This window comes from Alnus glutinosa, chromosome 11, assembly GCF_958979055.1.
Source record: "Alnus glutinosa chromosome 11, dhAlnGlut1.1, whole genome shotgun sequence".
Lineage (NCBI taxonomy): Eukaryota > Viridiplantae > Streptophyta > Magnoliopsida > Fagales > Betulaceae > Alnus > Alnus glutinosa.
Window position 1 is genome coordinate 749,669 of NC_084896.1, and position 13,683 is coordinate 763,351.

At 36.6% G+C, this 13,683-nt stretch overlaps 1 long non-coding RNA gene and 1 pseudogene across 1 annotated transcript; one reads left to right on the plus strand and one right to left on the minus strand.

Moving 5' to 3' along the window:
• Positions 1-1,083: 1,083 nt before the first annotated feature.
• On the minus strand, positions 1,084-1,637 carry LOC133880973 (uncharacterized). The gene is made up of 2 exons (XR_009902470.1): positions 1,463-1,637; positions 1,084-1,342 (listed from the first exon to the last, which is right to left on the minus strand). It is a non-coding gene; the product is annotated as an uncharacterized LOC133880973 (long non-coding RNA).
• An 836-nt stretch (positions 1,638-2,473) lies between these two features.
• LOC133881974 (small ribosomal subunit protein eS25-like) lies at positions 2,474-13,270 on the plus strand (annotated as a pseudogene).
• Positions 13,271-13,683: the final 413 nt, after the last annotated feature.

A 13,683-nucleotide genomic window follows, 5' to 3' on the forward strand; every position in this document is an offset into this window, starting at 1 on the left:
CAGGCTAATGTGAGTCATCAGATGACTCATCACTTAAAGTGACATTCATGGCTTTGCCTTTAGACCTTTTATAATTAGAACAATCAACCCTAACATATCCAAATCCTGAACACTCATGACATCTAATGCCTTTTATAGATAGTTATCATTATCTGTGAACAGATAAGATTTTCCATGCAGATGTTCGGACACTAGGGTAACGTTTTCGGACAGGCTTCAGCAAAATATTCACTACTAATACATGTCCGGACACGCGATGACCTATCTGGAAACTGCCGCCTAAAAATCAGAGTCTGACTAGAATTAGGGTTTCCAGAGCCTATTTAAAGGAACTTCTAGGCAATGTTTTTGTAAGAATTTCTGTAGATAATTCCAATGTACTAAGAGAAGATTATTTAGGCATAAAGTGTTATATGTATTTTTCTTAAAGTATTTTATGTTGTAACCGTTCAACCGTTGAAATCTAACTGGAGATGAGTTTCAGTTAAGGAAGTTAATAGAAGAACTCTCCAAATGAGTATGAGAGAGAGGTAGACAAGTAGGCGCTTGTTAGAATTCAAGAGAGTGACTACTGCAAAGGGTTGTAAGTACGAACTTCTTGTAATTAGCTATTTCTTCTGATAATTGATTTTCCGGGTTTAGCTGTCCCATAATGATTTTTCTCTTTGGTGCAAAGAGTTTCCACTTCGTAACCAAATATCTGTGTTAATTCTTTTTACTGCTTTACATGTTTGGTACGTTAATTGTTTGGTCGAGGTTGAATAGGAGTCTATAATTATTTTTCAACAAGGATGAAGCTCATCTCAAGGAGCTTATGAAGGATTTGGGTTAGCATTGTTTTTTCTCTTTAGTTTTACCTTATCAATAAGCAGGTAGCTAGTGCTAGCTAGCTATATAACATATGTATATATTTGAGCCTTATGAAAATCATAGAATGAAACGTACGTACATTTGTTTTCAATACAAACTTCGTTGAGATGGGACTTCTCTGAATTGACCCAATGGTGATCGTTCAACTCCATCATTAGTGTGTTGTTACATGTTCTTAATTAACAAATTCAACCCTAAAACAAGTACGTTCCCTTTAGAAGAAGATCAATCATATATATATATATATATGGTCGCAGATCGAAGTCGCACAAACATAATGCATATATTGGTTGCATTCGATCAATATATCAGATACATTTTCTGTAGCAGTAGCATTTTGAATGCCAAATCCCACGACATTCTCCATTTGTTGCCTCCTCATCCTCCATGCAGTGCAGTTTACAATTTACTGTGGATTGGCAACGCCCATGCCAACTTTCGCTTAAAGCCCAACAAAATGCTTCCCCGTTTGCTATATATATATATAAACAAATCGTAGAAAACAAGAAAGAGATCAATATACATTAGATCATGCCTATAGATACATAATAAACTTTCAATTAGTAAACATTAACAGTGTAAAATCACCTACCCACATTCATAAGAAGAAATGTAATAAGGATTGTGGAGAAGCAAACAACTTTAGAAATTTTAACCATTTCTTTCCTTGGAGTCTTAGCCATAATAAGTTTCATCCCTTATGCAGCCATGATAATATAAGAATTATGGCCATCATAAATATATAAGAAAAATACTTGGAGGACTAGCTACCAAACCCACTTAGGTTGTCAAATCATTTTTGCAAGTCACTTATAATAAAATTAAGATTATTTAATGGGGTGACGTACATATAACATTATTCGTATAATGTTATAGAATAGAGTTGGATTTTATTGTATTTTTTGTTTATTAAATTTCAAACTGAAATGATAGACTAGAACTTTTCGTTAATTTTATGAGTCGGGCACATAATTGCCTTAACCTTGGATTTTATTGTATTTTTTGTTTATTAAATTTCAAAAGAGATGGTAGAATAAAGCTTTTTGTTAATTTGATGAGTCAGGCACATAATTACTTATAAGATTAAGATATATATATACACACACACACATTACCATTTTTATATTTTGGGTCCCTAGCTAAAAAAAAAATTAGAAAATCCTACTTAGATTTTCAAAATTTTATCTTTTTTTTTTTTTGCTGGGATAATTGCACTTTACCCCACTGTTTTATTCATGGGGTGGCGATTTACTCCCTAATATACCAAAATTGTTAAATAACCCTCCCGAACTTGCCAACGTGTGGCAAAATTTACCTTCTGTCTAGTCGCCCGTTTGTTTGGACGAAAAGTCGGGCACGTGCGTTGCACATGACCGTTTAAAGGATTTTGTCTTCCAAAAATACCCTCTTCCCTGTCAACCTTCTTACCCGCACATGCATTAAAAAATAAAATAAAATAAAATAAAATAAAAAACTCATTCAACCCTACTGTCCAGCTGCTCTGACACCACCCCTCTCATGCAAACCACCCAACCCCAGTGGCCAACCTTGTCGTCCCCCACTCCTCCTTCGCTATCTCCCCAACCTCGTCGGCTCTCTTTGCATGTCGGCCAAGCACTGCTGCGACAACAAGTGGGCAAGAGCTACTCAAGAAGTTGGGTCGCAGAGAATGGAGAGCTCACAAGCCTTCTTCATCAAGCCGTTTCGCCTCTTCGAGAAGGTCGAAGACGTCCACCATTCCTGTAGAGGTTGTGACTTGAGACTTGATTTCTACCAAGTCTTACTGTGGGCCCCTCAAGTTTTTTCACTTATTTCTTTCTTCACACACGTGTAGCCCAGTTGATCTTTTTGTCGATCCTGCATGTACTTGGTTTCTTCTTCATGCATCCACTTTGATTTATCTCTCAAAAGTCTTCTCTATAATATATCACCACCAAGTAAATAATATATCACCGCCACTGCCACCCCCTTCCATCGTCGGAAAAACCCTGTCAAGCACCTCATCGAAGGACTCCTCAGTAATTTAGTCACCAAAAAGATAAATCTTTGGCCTCATCTTCCACAAATTTCAACTGGGTTTTGCAATATGAAACCTGCGTGTTCTCGCCGGAAGAACATAAAATGAGGACATACAGCTTAATTTATCAGGAGGTGCATGTGCTGGCAAGTGGCATTTACAAGAAAAGATTCTCTGTTTGAGGTTCAAAAACCAGAGCATGATAATGAGCCAGGGCTTGATTTTGTTGAAGCGTCCAAGAGACGAGAGAATGGCACGTTTCCAGGTGATGGGCACGTGACATGCAGGGGCGTGCGACAGAATGGCATCTAGTATGTCTCCATGCATTGGAGCTTCTTTGTCTTCTTCTGCATTATCTCCATGTGGGAGGTGTTGCTGCCTGCAACATAGAACATTTTGAAATTCCGGAGCCACTGGACGTTGGCCACGATGCCTCGCACTCACCACCTGCTTCCCAAGGATGGGCAGGGCAGCTCCAGCCCTTACGTGGTGGCAAACTTGGATCCATAAAAGCTTAAAATCATAGACCACCTTTTTTTCTTTTTCTTTTTTGTAAGTAAAATCATAGACCACTTGATCGTAAACGTCTGTACACGTACTTGGGTAATATACTGTCGGAAACATTGTACCTTTGATCACCGTAGATTGGTGGATCGCCTTTCAACCGAAACGGGTAGCTTATGTTGTCGATATACTGGAAGCTTCGTGGACTAGGTCAACTAGTGGGTCTGCGGCTGTCCAGCTGCATGCTCTCCATCCGGTCTATTACAGTTCCGACCATTCTGGAATCTAGGTCAGTAGGTAGTCGTCGAGAAAGTTTAGAGAGAGAGAGAGAGATTGAAGAATTTTCACGCAGACACGTGGGGCTGATAGGGTGGGGGCATTTTTGAAAGGAAAAAAGCATTAAAATGTCACATGCAATGCACGTAACCGACTTTCCATCCAAACAGACGGGTGACTGAACGGAAGGTAAATTTTGCCACACGTTAGCAAATTCGAGAGGGTCATCTAACAATTTTGGTATATTGAGGGGTAAATCGCCACCCCGTGGATAAAACATGGGGGTAAAGTGTAATTATCCCTTTTTTGCTTTTTTAGTTTTTTTTGTGTATTTTTAATATAATAAAAAGTTAATTTTTTAACATGTGGCATGTGACGTGACAAAATTGCTTACATGGCAATAACCACATTAATGTGAGCGAATTAGTTTTGAACGGGTGGAGTGAAATGAAAAATGTGAAAATCCTAAGAGTTTAAAATGCAAGTTTAAAAATCTAAAGAGTAAATCAAAATCACGCGAAAATTCAGAGAGTTATGATAAAATTTCCCAAATGTAAACAACTCCTCTAATCTTCTTTAAACTCTTTTATAATAATAATAATAATAATCCCTTTAAAAAAAAATATAGGTTTCTACTTTAAAAAAAAATTATAAAAAAAATCTAAAAGTTCTCTCTTCAAGACTATGAAAATATTTGTTTTTTTAAAAAAATAAAAAATGAAAAATTTAACTCTTAAAAGGTTTAAGAAACAAGTTGGTCAAATATTACGCCACTTGCAAATCAACTTCCTCATCGGAATCACCCTAAGACTTATCACCTTAGTCAAGCATGTCATCCACACTAGACCCATCACCACTCTTCAGAGAAGCGGTGAATGCCATGAAGTTTTTCCTTCTTATTGATAATAGCTTAAATATGCATATTTTCTCTATTAAAATAAGCATTATCATACTATGTTTTATTCTAATTCTTGCATTTAATATTTAATTGTAGAATATTGTTTAATTATTAAAGTTGAGCTTAAATTGATATTAATGCAATGAATTGTTATTTTGTAGAAGACCAAAAGAAAATAGGGAATAAAAAAGAGAAGAAAAGAAGCTAGGGACATGCATGTTTTTTCTTGAGAATTAAGAGAGCCTAGATTCTTTCCAAGAAGATGATCATATATGATTATTTCCTTGATAAACGAAGCAACAACTGTGATTTATTTCCATAATGAGATGGCAGTACCACATATTGATCAGACATTATTTACTTCCAAAACTGGCAGAGGACGTGATTATTTCTATGAAGAGCTGCAATACAAAGTTATGTTTTCTCGTCTCTTGTACACATACATAGGCGGCATCAAATAGAAAAGTCAAGTTTCCTTAATAAGAAAGTGCGGCACTGCAGACCTAGCCAAATTGTCTATGCTTTCTTTTCTCTTGGTGTGAGGAAGCAAAGAGAAGAGCCAAGGAACACATAAGAGCATAGAAGCGCAAAGTTTGAATTTTTATTTTCTTTGTTTTCAATTTATGTTTAGTACTTTGATTATGAAATTTATTTTCATAAACATGAGTGGCTAAACCTCTAGCTAGGGCTAGAAGTGGAGCATAGTATTTTTATTATGTTTTCTTGGGACTATTTGTTTTTCATAGATGAATGATTAAATTTTGGGGATGATTTTTATTTGAGGGTAATTTAATGAGACAAGTTTATTTTGATTCCTTATGATTTTTGTTTATATCAAATGCTTACTTTGTTTGATTTAATATAATTCGAAAATATATTGAATGCTTAATTTATTGTGTCATGTTTTTGAAATCAAATTCTCAATCAACCCAAATTTGATCTATTTTATATTTTATATGTCTCATGAATACGTAATAAAATACTAAGTGGATCCTTGAAATCTTAATATTTTCCAATATTTTCTTCCAAAACAAATTTATTCATTTTAGTTTCATAGTTTACTTTTTAATTTAAATTCTATTACTTTGCTCCACTTTCTAGTGGAAACCAAAAATCAAATTTTTATTTTCTTCTTTTCTACATAATAATAAAAATTATTCTATTGTGTTTGATCATTCCATGGGGATCGACCTCGTACTTACCAAGAATTATTACTTGCAAAAACCTACACTTGGGTTTGCACCCTTTTTGGTTTATCATCAAGCTGATGTGAGTCATCAGATGACGCATCACTTAAAGTGACATTCATGGCTTTGCCTTTGGACCTTTTATAGTTAGAACAATCGACCCCAACATATCCAAATCCTGAACACTCATGCATATAATGCCTTGAGCATTCTCCTCTTTCTTACCCTTGAAATTTTTCTTGTCATGAGAACTCCTCTCGGAATTACTTTGCATTTCTCACCTGTTTTAAAGGGTTTTCTAAAGTCACTTTTCCTAGGTTTGAGATTATTTTTTTTTATATAAATCTTTTGGCAAGCAATGCCAAGTCCACACCATTAGTGAATTCCTTATCGAATGAGTCATTAGCACTGGTGAGAAATTTCATGGTTTTTAAGGCCAATCTCTATTTCTTGGGACGAGGCAATGTGATTTCATAGGCCTTAAAGAACTAATAAGTTCTTCAACTTTAATGCTATCTAGGTCTTTGCTTTTCTCAAGGTAAAAACTTTATAATTTCCTTGACAATTTTATTATCAGGAATTTTCTCATCTAGGTTAAAGATGAATTCACAATATCATTCAAACTAGCATAAAATTCATTAAATTTTTTTATCATACTTCATTCTAATATCTTTAAATCTATAAGTCAACATGCGAAGTTTTGAATTTTTAACAGTTTTTCTACCTTCATGAGTGACTTCTAAAATATATTATGCCGCTTGGGCAGTTTCACACATTGAGATTTTATTGAACTCGATTGTATGGTGAAACAGCCATAAAGATAGCATGTACCCCTTTATTGTTCGAGTTATTTATCCTTAGGCCACTCGTCAGTATTAGAAGTGGGTTTATTCCAACCCCTCTCAACAAAGATCAAGACACGTTCATCTATGAATTTTAGAAATACTTTCATGCGAACCCTCCAATATGCATAATTATTGCCATCAAAATAGGGAGGAACTGATAGAGATTGAGATTAAGAAATGATGACTAAGGTCAAGACACTAAGAAAATTAATCCAACAAAAGTAAACCAACGCTCTAATATCAATTGAAGACTTAGTTTAGACCCCAATTATGAAACTAATCCCACTTAACAAACCAAACAATTATCAAATCAATTAAAACTTTTTTTAATAACTCTTCAAAAAATAAAACCACTCCGGGAACCAGCCAACTTCAAAGGCATGAACTATATAAGACTTACATTACAGATTATTCTACTTACAAAATCCAATCTCGTAATCCCATCAAACGATGCATTCACCTCTCACCGCAATGGTTTCAGAATCTATGACCTTTTTCTATATGGATCACATTCATGATCAAACGAAACTCATGCACTTCAAATGAGAACTCTGATGACTGAAAGGTTTTATGTAGTTAATTTATGAATAAACTAAGAGAAGTTTATGATCTGATTAGACTCAATAAAAATGATAAACTTCTCTCTAAATAAAGGAATAATGACTCTCTTCATGTTCAGGCATTGTGATATGTAAGCTTATATAGACTGTGAGAAAATAGGGCTTTTTGGACTAAGTCGGCTAGAGTTTATGTGAAGTGCCGCAATTCTTGTTCGAACGAGTTTAAGTTTGTTCGAACAATATTTAGGGTTTCACATACATTAGCATGCTTCGTCCGAATATATTTTGAACAAAATTTCGATCAAAGTATTATGTACTCCATTCGTTCAAAAGAACCACCGAATGAACTCTCTGTAACTCCTTTTTTATCCTCTGTTCGGACAAAAATAGACTGAGATAACAAACGAATCATTCTAGAACTTTGCAGAGCATCTCGCTCAAAATAGATCTTCAACTTCTTAATTTTTTGTTCTTTCAGCCCAAAAAATATATTGATTCAACCCCTAAACCTAAAACTTACATCCAAAAATATTTAGCCAACAGATAGTTATCATTATCTGCTAAGTGATAGGATTCTCGAGAACCTTCTCTGAATCTTCCCCTTGGTCACTTCGTTAATTTCCTTCTAGGGACTATTTTCTTACGAATTACATTTGTCTTTGTTATGATTTATTTCCTGATTTCCTATTTCCATATTTAGCTTGTTTTTTTCCTATAATAAGATGTAGATGTCGTATGGCTAAATCTTCAAGGAAAATATTACATTTGCTTGAAGCAAATATTGGAGGCTTGATCCCCTTGAAGTGATCAATATTGGAGGCTTGATCCCCTCAAAGTGATCATTATCTTCTCTATTTTCTCTTATTTTCTTGTCTATTTTCTATTTCTCTTGTTAGAATCCCTTGGATCCTACCACTAAGCTTAGCTTATCTCTCTCTGTCTCTCTCGCTCTAACAATGTTGTGGATTATTGGTTTTGCAGGCTCCAAAGAAAGAAAATGCTCATCCACCATCCTCCAAGCCCGCCAAGTCTAGTGGTGGCAAGTAGAAGAAGAAGGTCAAATCCATACAACCATTTATACATACATACATACATATAGACGCTACTGTTGTTGTATTTTATTATTTTTATGTTATAGTTCAAGTGTCTTTTTTTTCTTTTTTTTGTTATTGTGAAGTGTGCTATTGTTTTTGTGGGTATTTGGTAGAGATGAGAAATGGGTTTTATTCTATTTGTTTATTTATGTCTAATTTTGTGGGGAACAGAAGTGGAGCAAGGGAAAGCAAAAGGAGAAGGGGAACAACATGGTGCTGCTCGACCAAGCAACCTATGACAAGCTTCTGACTGAGGCTCCCAAATACAAGCTCATCACCCCCTCCATTCTCTTCGACCGTTCGAGGGTATAAATTTGTCGACTTTTTGTTTCTTTTTATTTACCATGCATTTGTGTGTAGATGTCGTTGATAATTAGTTCAATAGGCACCTCTATTGCTTTGTAGGAGATTGTGGTTTATTTTATATGTGGGATTGTAAAGCTGGTGTGTATTTGAGATAAAATTTGTTCAATCATCGGCAGAGATTAATTTGTTGGAATCAGGTTGAAAATTGTTAGGGAAGATATTAATTTACTGGAATCAGATTAGGTATTTGGGATCAATAGAACTCTATGTGAGGTTTGATTTAGGCACTATAGAAGCGAGTGGCCAATTCAAAAAAAGTGAAAAAGAAAAAATCATAGGATTTGGGCAATGATTGTGGAGGCTCATGCTTGGTTCCATAGAGTTTTTTCTGGTGTCGGATTGTTTTCATAGCTAATTTATTTGAAGGATGCCCCGATGAAGAAACCTACGGTAACATATGCCAATCTAACAGACCCTTGTTGAAAGTTGTGGATTCCTGACAATGGGATCTGATGTCATAGATTGCAAACAGTCATGGCCTTCTAGTTTGTTGCCTTCTGGAAGCTTATTGTGAGTGAACCAATAGAAGATTACTAATTCCCAAAAATCATGTGTACCCATTCTGGGTCAAACCTCAAACTAAATGAGTGCCAATTAGGGTTCATAATGTTGAGGATGAGCCATTTATGTTGAATAAACTATGTGAAATATTCGATTGATGACATGAGCGCTAACATCCAAGCTTTTAATTGAGTAGTTGTAGCCAGTTGTGAAAGTTGATTTTGGTTAGATTTCAATTTCATCATATATTTTTGTGCTTATTTTAGGTTATTAATTTGTGCATGGTTGTTTTCTTCTACTTTTGTTTATTCATCAACTTGTTCTTTTAAACATAGGTTTCTACTCATCTAAATCTGTTAAACATCTTCATCATGTATAACAGTTTACTCAAAAATGTTGACTTGCTGCTTAGTTTAGCATCATCGATAGTACTTGATACTTCCATGGTGTAGGTCTAGGTTATTGATAGGGTCATCACCTTGGTTTTCCTTGAGTGTAGGTCTACAAGTTGATAAGTAGTCCAGGTTAGAGAAATATTGTCTTAAACAGTTTAAGTTCACAGCTCGGTGCTCTTAATACACTCTCTCCCCTTCTCTCCTCCCCTCTCCACTCCACTCCATACCCACATTAAGAAGATGAGTTCATGGATGCTGGTCCCACATTGGTTCCTCATTAGGTAAGATTTGAGCTTTATAAGTAATTCTAGAAAAGCTACAAATTGACTATTCATTTTGAAGTCATAGCACCGACGTGGTTAGCGCTTTCTCTAGGTTGTTGCAAATGGTATTAGAGTAACCTAATAATACCCCAGTCCCACTAGCACTTTCTCTAGGTCGTTACAAATGGTATTAAAGCAACCTAGTAACGTCATGTGGTACTAGAGCATTACATGATCAAAATGTTAGGGTTCTTTTTGGAGATGGGGGGATTGTAACGCCCCAGTCCGACAATGGGAATATGAATTTATGGGTGCTAGTCCCACATTGGTTCCTTACCATGTGAGACTAGGCTTTATAAGTGATTATAGGGAAGTTTCAAATTGACTAGTTTTTTTAAAAGTAATAGCACAAATGTGGCTAGCACTTTTCTTGGGTCAATACATCTGCTGGCCTTTTAATGACTACTGTCATGTATATTTGTCGACTCTACTGTAGGAGTAATATGTTCTTTTTATTATGATGTCTCATTTGAGGTTGTATGCATCTCACAAATTAGTGGATCACTTGCAAGGAAGGCAATCAGAGAATTGGTGACGCAGCAAGAAAAACAAAAGAACATAAAATAAAAATAAATCTACGTTAATTCAAAGTCTCACCAAATTAACAAAGATGAAAGAACAAATCAGCATCTCACTAGCCTTGGCAGCGTCTCACCACCAAGAAAGAAAAGAGGAGTCACACCTCATAGGAACAAAACTGTTTTCTTAATTCATCATAAATTGTCTATTATAATAGAACATTATGTTTAAATAGACTCAAGGACTAAACACTAACTCTAACCCTAATGTGACTAAGGGCCAAGCCCATTATTAAAAAAACAAATAACCTAAGCTAATGTGACTCACTTTTGGGCTAAGCCCATTATTGAATTACAAATAATTTAAACTTTGGGTCAAGCCCATAATTAAATTCAAATAAAACTAACAATCTAATTAAAACTAAAAATTTAATTTATTCTTGTCTCATTCCGCATCAATCTCCCCTTCTTCGAAAAAACTCGTCCTCGAGTTTAGATGGCAATGCTTCGGCCCAATAGAAATTGCTCCTAAATATGGGCTGAAAAATGAAGAACATTGTTGTAGGAAGCCCAATAGAAATTTTGACTCTTTTCTTTTTTCAATAGCTTCTGATGACAACCTCAAACATGGCTTTTGAGTAAAACCTCCCTCTTTTGACCGGCTTGCTCTTCCTATTTCTTCTTTGACTGGTACTTGCCTTCCTTCTTCTTCTTCTTTTTTCTTTTTTGAACTGAACCAACCTTTTCCTTTCCTTGCACGGTTGCACCAACTAGAACCTGCTTCCTTTCTGCCGATTGACAAGTCGGTCATATCTTCAATTTGACGATTATGCCCTCTCCATAGGGAAAAGGCAAAAAGCCTATGTGAAAGCTCAGCCATCTTCAGTGTTGTTGACCCTTTGGAAAACCAGGCCCTGCGATTAAATACGTGACTCTGCAATGGTTTTCTCATTTGTCTATTTATTTTTCTCACCACTTTTATTCTCTTCTTCTTCCTCTTTCTGAACCAGTCATAAGGGACCAACTCCCTGTTCGTCGCCTCTTGAGTCCAGCATAATAAAACTCGGTCATTTCCCTTCCTTGTACGCCAAACGTAATAGGGGCTTCAAGAATCTTCATCCGTATTTTGCGCAACACGGCAGTAGAGGTGTCAATCTACGGCTGGGGGTGGTAGTTTCGAGATGGTGGAGACGGAGTGCCGGTTCGGTGTGATGGTTCTATGGCCGACATCACAGCCATCCGGTAGTGGGTTGATAACAGCGACGCAGGGCGGGTGTGATGCACCGGTTCGGTAGTGGGCACGGCAAAGGGTCGGCGGTGGGTTGGGTTGTTCGACGGTGGGTATGGGTTCTTTTGTGTGTTCTTGTGCGGTGGGGGTTTGTGGGTCTTTGGGTGGCAAAGGCAATGATTTAGGTGCTGGCAAAGACAAAAATTCTAGCGTGATGGTGCTGTCTTTTTGTGGAGTAGGCAGCTTGGGTAGCAAAGGTGGTTGGTATTTGGGTATGGACGGTGATTGTGGATTGTACGATGAATGGTTTAGAATTTTCGGATGGGATTTCCTTTGGGTTTGAAATGGTTGGGATTGCTGATTTGAGGTGGATTGGGGTGTTTGGAGGAGTGGATATCAAGGGCGGCTGGGATTTGGGTATTGCCAATTTCAGGTTTGCTTCAGACCAGTCCCTGATTTCTGCAAGAAGATGGAGGCTTTGTGGTTTTGGAGTAGTCAATGGTTTGGTTATGGTTACTGATTGGGTTTGGGAGTCTGTTTGATTTTTGGGGTTGGGGAGTGGTGGAGCGATTGGCAGAATGAAAGTTTGGTTGTTCATCAGTAAGGGGTTGGATGGTTGGTGTGGTTTATGAACAGCAGTGATTGCCGGCTTCCTAGAAAAGACATACCACTCCATGTTGGTGATACCATCATCAAGCCGTGTGGTGCAAAGGCGTACCTGGTTCAATGAATAATTTATGCCTGGTGGCTTTGTTTGATTTTCGGCTTCCTTTGTCTACTTTGTGGTGGTGGAATCTGGTGTGGTTTATAGGGAGATGGTCTGTGACGATACCAGGTGGGTTGCAAGGTTGAGGTTTTGTGGCTTTGGTTGATTTTCTGCTTCATGGTTTAGGGAGATGGCCTGTGACGGTACCAGGTTGGGTGCAAGGTTTAGGCTTTGTGACTTTGGTTGATTTTCTGCTTCATGGTTCTGCTTGATGGTGGTGGAGTGATTAGCTATGTCCCCCAGAAGGGCATGTTTGTAATCGTAACGAGTTGGGGGGTGGGGGTACTGATCATACCTGTATGAAGTCCAACGATAGTGCCATTGACTCATGACAGATACAAGAATTGGATCTCGCAATTGTTGATAGAAAACAATCGCAAATGCTCTCATACCAAATTGACGCAACAGGAAAAACAAAAGAACATAAAATAAAAATAAATCTACGTTAATTCAAAGTCTCACCAAATTAACAAAGATGAAAGAACAAACCAGCGTCTCACTGACCTTGGCAGCGTCTCACCACCAAAGAAAGAAAAGAGGAGTCACACCTCATAGGAACAAAACTATTTTCTTAATTCATCATAAACTGTCTATTATAATATAACATTATGTTTAAATAGACTCAAGGACCAAACCCTAACTCTAACCCTAATGCGACTAAGGGCCAAGCTCATTATTAAAAAAACAAATAACCTAAGCTAATGTGACTCACTTTTGGGCTAAGCCCATTATTGAATTACAAATAATTTAAATTTTGGGTCAAACCCATAATTAAATTCAAATAAAACTAACAATCTAATTAAAACTAAAAAATTAATTTATTCTTGTCTCATTCCGCATCAAATTGGTGGCTAGAGGCTTGATCAAGATGGTGTCTGAGCATGCAAGCCAGCAGATATACACACGAGCAACAAACACCTAGTTGTCTTATTGTCTTCGCATGTTTAATTTTATGTAGTGTTTGCTGAGTTTTGCTGTTTTTAGTATTTATATATTTAAACATGCCTTACGGGCATCGGCTCAGTTCTAGACTATCTGTCATCTTTGTTGTTTAATCTCCCAAGTGGAGTGATTGAGACTGCTAGGTTTAAGTTTTCTTAGAATAGTATCTACTCATAAAATTTGATCTTGGTGTTTTTGATCTTAAACATCGTATGTTATGCTCCTTTTGTGTGCTTAAGAGTTAAGGCAAGAAAATCATGTAATGTAATGGGCTATATTAGTATTACCAAATGTACTAGATTCATGGCATTATAGCTTAATTGGTGGTTCCTTTGAATGTTGTGGCCTAATCTAGTGGATGCAGCAGCAATGCCATTGATCTCAGTTCGAAAT